The sequence below is a fragment of the Cupressus sempervirens genome, chromosome 9, assembly GCF_028749045.1.
Source record: "Cupressus sempervirens isolate cs-2001-9-10 chromosome 9, ASM2874904v1, whole genome shotgun sequence".
Lineage (NCBI taxonomy): Eukaryota > Viridiplantae > Streptophyta > Pinopsida > Cupressales > Cupressaceae > Cupressus > Cupressus sempervirens.
In genome coordinates this window covers 765548921-765555634 of record NC_143126.1, presented here as the reverse complement: position 1 = coordinate 765555634, position 6714 = coordinate 765548921, and positions in this window count along the sequence as shown.

Below are 6714 nucleotides of genomic sequence, written 5' to 3'. Positions count from 1 at the left end.
GAATTGATCAGAGAGCTTAAATGGTTAAATATTGGATGAGTTAGGTAAAGAAATACATTTAGAATAAATTGGATGTGTGATGACTATTTTGATTAATTATGTATTATAGGATACATCTATGAGAGATGCTTGAAGATTATTGTAAAATAATATCTACTCGATATTCACATGAAGGAAAGATTTGATAAGGTTAAAGGTAACATAGTGATGAGTAGTAAATAACCAAAGTTTTATTGTAAAAAATTGGTGATTTAGTATAATTTATAATAGGATAGATGTGAAGAGGATTGTAACACCCTGCCAGGGAACCCATAAGAAATTTAAGCTATAATGTCACTAATTTTGCTAAACATGTTTTTAAAGATTAATGAAAATAAGAGATAACATAGCAGAAGCAATAACATACATACATACATAAGCAATACATTAATAGTTACATCTCCTAAGGGTTCCATGATGTTGGATCACCTACATAAGTTTTATTAAGATTAAATCTAATACATAAAAAAGTTCACATCATAGGATAACCATAAGTACAAAATCAAATGAAATAACATACAAGTACATAAGATGTCACATGGCATAATCAAACATCCATAATCATCCTCTATACAAGTCATAGGGTATAAAATACTAAAAGAATATACATCAAGATAAGATACAACATCTTATAGGAGCTCAGAATCAAAGTACAATAAATCAGAATATGATCATAGAACAAAATCATAATATCATAAGAATAGAACAACTGTATAAGATACTCTAGCAATAACATCCAACTATTGGATCTCAATGGTATTAAGAAACACTACCATTGGACCTCGTGGAACCTAAATGGCCCACTCCCACCATGTTGAGGAGATAATCTTAAGTCCCAAATGGATAACAATCCAAAATCATAACAAGAATCTAGGTCAAGGAATCCTGATAGCAATCTATCTCAAAGGTACCAAGAACACAAGTAACATCTAATCCCAAAGACAACAAAGACCTGTAGGAAACTAAATATGCATGTAGGCAAGTGTCATCACATTAGTCAACTCTAAGGTTACCCTAATAGCCTCTCTGGACTCTGGCCCCCTTGTGACTCTATGCGACATCAGTACCCTTTCTTACAGACAAGTCATACTAACAAGGCAAGGTCGTAACCAATCATCCTCTCTACTCCCATCCTAGCTTGTACTAGCACTCGAGGCACGGGTGAGGTAAAAAATTGAGTCTTGTTAATTCATTTTAAACCATTTAATGAAATGCTATCACTTATTAATACAACTTACAATGGGTTATCAAGGCAACCTCTTTAGGGCTCTGACCTCCATTGCAAGCCACTTCCCAGCATACACATATATAACCTACCTTAAGCTCATAAAAAGTATATCTCGTAAAACCACAATATTCACCTCAGTCCTATACAAGCAATTGGAAAGCACCAATATTCACCTCGGTCCTATACAAGCAATTGGAAATCACCAATATTCACCTCAGTCCTATATAAGAAACTAGAAAGCACCAATAGATAAATCACAATATTCACCTCAGTCCTATACAAGCAACTGTAAAGCATCAATAGATAAGTCACAATATTCACCTCAGTCCTTTACAAGCAATTGGAAAGCACCAATAGATAACTAATCGAAAACCTCATAGGTTACACCAAGAAAATCACAATACATGAGCTTACAAAAAAGAACTCAATCTCATTACACAAACACGTGGATATATCACATTGGTTGGGAATAAAGTAATTGGGACTAAACAACATCACATAAAAGCATCATAAAAATAACCACTTCCTAAGCCTCTGGTAAACATGTTTATCTAGTCAAACTATTAGGTTTCCCCCAAACCCACAACAAAATAAAACATGACATATCGACATGCATTTAAAACAAGTGTACTTATTTAGTCTTTTTTTAGTTTTTTAATTTATAATTCCATAAAATTTGATTTGTGTCAAATTCAAGTTTTCATTTCATAATCGTTTCATAATTGGATAAAGGTTGTCAATCATACAACATTATCATGTTATTAATTTAAATAATCTCAAATCATGAATGATTTAGTTAATAACATAAATTTATATTATTAGATTAAATCTTAATATCAATTTCATTTCTAAAATATTAATTTGACTTCTATTTAAGTCTAATATTAATATTTACTTTTCCTTTAATTCATAATGCAACTCAAAATAACTCAAACTCGAAATTATAATTATAATTATCTACAATATCTCTCATAATATTGAATATTTAGAACTAGATAATTATATAGTGAACTCCAATATAACTTCTCTTAATTTATAACTAAATTACAATTATTTATTTATTAACTTCCCACTTGTATTAATAAATATAAAATTATTTATATGTAACTAATAGTTTAACTAAAAGATTTTTTAATATTAACATCCACTTTATAACTAAATGAGTGGTATTAATTTAATTTTTTAAATTCATGAATAATAAATTTTTTTTCAAAAAAGATTATTTTTTTAATTAATATATTATTTTTTAGATTTTCAAATAATAAATAATTTTAAAAAAAGATTTTTTTATTAAATAAATTAAAAAATTGAATTTTTGAAATTAACAAATAATCATTAAAAAAAAGTTTTTTTTTTTTTTTTTTTTAATGCTGATAGGCATTCTACAATGTAGAATGGGGGAGTGGGATGGTGTGAGCGTGTTAATGTTAACTTTAATTCTTCTAGATTAAATTTAACAACCATCTATATGTCAAAAATTTAAATCTTATTATAAATAGAATATACTTTTTAAAAAAAATAAATAAATACCACATAAAATATTTGTTTGAATTATAATATTTAGAAATATAAATCATCTATTTTTAAGAAATTAAAATAAAAAGCGAAAGTTAGTAAAAAACTAAATAAATGGAGATAAAGGGAATATAAATAATTTTAAATGTTATAAATTAAATTATAATTATTTTGTAGTGGATATCTATTGGCATCTCTTTAGATAGATTTATTTAAAATATCTATACTAGTTTAATAAATAAATTAGACAACTATTTTATGTTTTTATAAAATAAAAATAAATATACAATTAGTATTTTCGCATGCATCTGATCTCTCAAATCATGCAAAAATACTATGCTTAGTTTTTTTTAATCTTTAGTATATTTGTTTTCACATGCATGCATAAGTTTAGTTACACCATGTTTTCCTCCCAATTAATCTTTGGCTTTTCCAATAACTTTTGCAATTACATTGTTTTAGATATAAGAAGAATATTTATCTTTATTTAGAAAACTCATAATAATCACACGACAAATTCAAAGTTCAAACCCTAGCAGTTCAAATTGTTGTTTTCTTCTAATTTTCTATAATCAAATTAGAAAGGGTTTTAAAAGAATACAGTCATAATAATTTTCTAATTTTTTCTACAATTTTCCTCAGTCACGTTTTCTTGATTAATCATTTTCTTTTCTTTTTTTCAAAATCTACAAAGTATTTCTTTACCCAAAGATTAATATAATAAATTAATAAGCATTATGCAAGCACCCAAGAAGACACAAGTAGATAGATCTTTCAGTAAAATTCTACAGTGGGTTTTCAAACCCTACCTCAAAATAAAAACTAAAATCTAGTCATCTGTGAATGCATGCAAATCCAAACCCTCTTAAACTTTTAACAATTCTATTAAACTTTCAACAATTCTATTGCTCCAATTCCAAATTTTGCTCCCCAAAACCTATGTATGGAGAAATGAGCTCTAATCTCCTAATATAGAATTTCTCAACCTAGAGTTTTGATTTTATGAACATGGAAAAGCCTTGAACTCTTTTATCATTTTAATTTATTTAACTCTTTGTGAACACTTTTTTCTTTTTAATAAGAATAAAGCTTATTTAAATTATTCTTACTTTGTTTTTATTAAATAATAAGACATATTTAGAAAATATATTTATTAATTTAACTAATAAAATTTTTTAGAGTTCATTCTAAAAATAAAACTTCTAAATTAATTATTATTAAATTAAACAAATATAATTACGCCAAATTTGGACTTTTAATTAATTCTTTAAATTTATTTATTCTATTTAGTTAATTTTTCAATTAATTAAATATACTTAAAATTGATTTTTATTTATATAATTTTCGTTAAATTAAATCTTTTATTATCTTTATCTGATTTAATTATAACTAAAAATCACAGTAGACCCATAAACTTAATAAGAAAACCCATCTAAAAGACAAAATATGAGTTCAAACTCAAAGATCAAAATCTTGAATTCACATCATTTGACAAATTCATAAGGGTAAATAACTCAGATACTTGTCCAATATTCTAGTACAATTGACTTAGGGTTAGGATTTGAACTTGAGAACTATCTCCCCTCTTTATCATTAAGATATTGCAATAGGGCACACTCATCTTGGCAATTCAGGGAATTCGATGCTCGATACCTACAATCTGCATAAAATTTGAACATGTACATATGCATATAAATCTCAACTAAACAAGAAATGGTAGGGAGTGGTACATCGTGTAGATCCCAATTACCAGGTGACTACGACTCCCTCCCTTAACCACATCAAAAATGTCAGCATAAAGTAAAACATACATATACACCATACACATGGAAGTATGGGTTAAGTAACCATAAAATCATGTATAAGTCACTCATATAATTGTAATTATGAAAGCAACTTAAATCACTATATGAAACATGCAAAGCATCATCATTGAAAGAATAACCATGAACACATGAAATAATGAAGTATCAAGTAGCTCATCACATATATAAACTAACTATGAAATAACATCTAATCAAATCATGTAACCAAGTACCACTAAATCATAACACAACCATAAAACCTAGCCTAAAAGAATTTGACAATATAATATGAAAAGTAAACTAGGGTTAGGCACTACAAGGCCAAAATGAAGGAATTATTTCTTGATCATAAAATTTGAATTGGTTTTGAAGCTAGCCTATGGAAATACATTTAGGATTTTCCCACCACCTCAAAAAAATATTATAAAGTTGATGATAAATCCATGTGCTATGAGAGATGATGATATGAAATGTGAAGTTTGTGAAGGTTATTCACAGTATGGTGTATCTATATTGATCTAGACCAGAGAATTAATCAGGAGCATTAAGGGTTTGTCATGCAATAGGCGCAACATTCATATCAAGTCATACTCATTGGTTTTAATAGGTTGACAAGGCAAATCCTCTAACAAGGTTGCTCTTAACAATGTGTGCATGATACTAACAAGTATGCAAATCCTTTAACCAAGTGACTCTTAGAAGGAGTTCCAAATCCCTTAACAAGGTAGATCCTAATAGATCTTATTTGTAAATCTTCTAACACGACATAAAACTCTTAGCTATGTAAAACCCTACCCAAGTGGATGTAAAAAACCCTAGTAGGGAAAATTTATTACTGCACAAGTGAAGATTTATGGGTGATAATTCTCATTATGGGTTTTCCCTCTAACCAAGGGATTCCACATGAAAAATACTTATGTCAAATGTTTCATGTGTTAATGTTTGAATTTCTTTATTATTACTTGGTTATTTCATATGTTTCATATTAAGCAAGTTGGTGGTGAAATTGATTAAATTTGTGGCTACACTAATTTACCCCACCTCTCGATGTTTTCTAGTATTAGCACATTTATTTAGTGGTGTCATTATTTACAATCATCAAAGCTTCAACTTCAACATTAGTTGTTGGATTGAGGCTAACCAAGTTGATTATAAAACCAAATGGCCCCAAATAGTTAGCTTAGTGAAATCAAAGATAGATAATATGACAAATAGTATGGAAATATAATTTACAAATCCCCAGGAGAACATGTAACATCCCTAGAGCTCTACTCTTCCACTTAGTTATTTAGGAGCTATCAAATAATTTTTTTGGGTTGTTTTAAAATCAAACACCATATTTTTTACCACTCCCTTGTAACTTAGACATTCCTATAATATATTTTGTTTCTAAGTGCTTACTCATGATATTTACATAAGAAAGGCTCTTCATAGTTTTTTATTATCTAAAATGCTAGAGCATAAAGGCTCCATGTTTCCCCATATCTATCTTGTTGTCTATGTGGAGTGATAAACACCATTTTCCTCTGGTAGTGAGAACAACTAGAAACCCAAGCAACTATATTCTCTTCATTAGGATATTGTAAATCACTATCTTCATCCTTTTCATCCTCTATAATAGAGGTTGATGGTTGTTTCATATCTACTTAGACTAACATTCTTATGAATTCACTATCAAATTTTCTTTTGAAAATGTATTAAGGTTTACTTTCACTCTATGTCCTTCCTACTAGGATTCCACTCCCTATAAATATATGTGGAATTCACATTTGATGTCCTCAATTTAATATTATGCATATGCACCAGTTTTGATTAAATGAACACCACCCTAGTATTTTCTCAAGTAACATGTTATATGAAATAGTCTTATAATGTCTCAAAATAGTCTTAACAATGTATAGAGAAACAATTAGCTCTAATGTTTGCAAAAAAATGCACTTTTAAAAATAATTTTCAATTAAAATGTACATATTTATATATTCAAATATTCAAATATTCAAAGAGAAATTAGTAAGAAATGTAAAAAGGTATAGTATTCAAACACCACACACTTAATCACTATTCAGAAACTACAATTACAATTAGAACCTTCTAAAAGAAATCTAATAAATAAATAAAATGTAATTT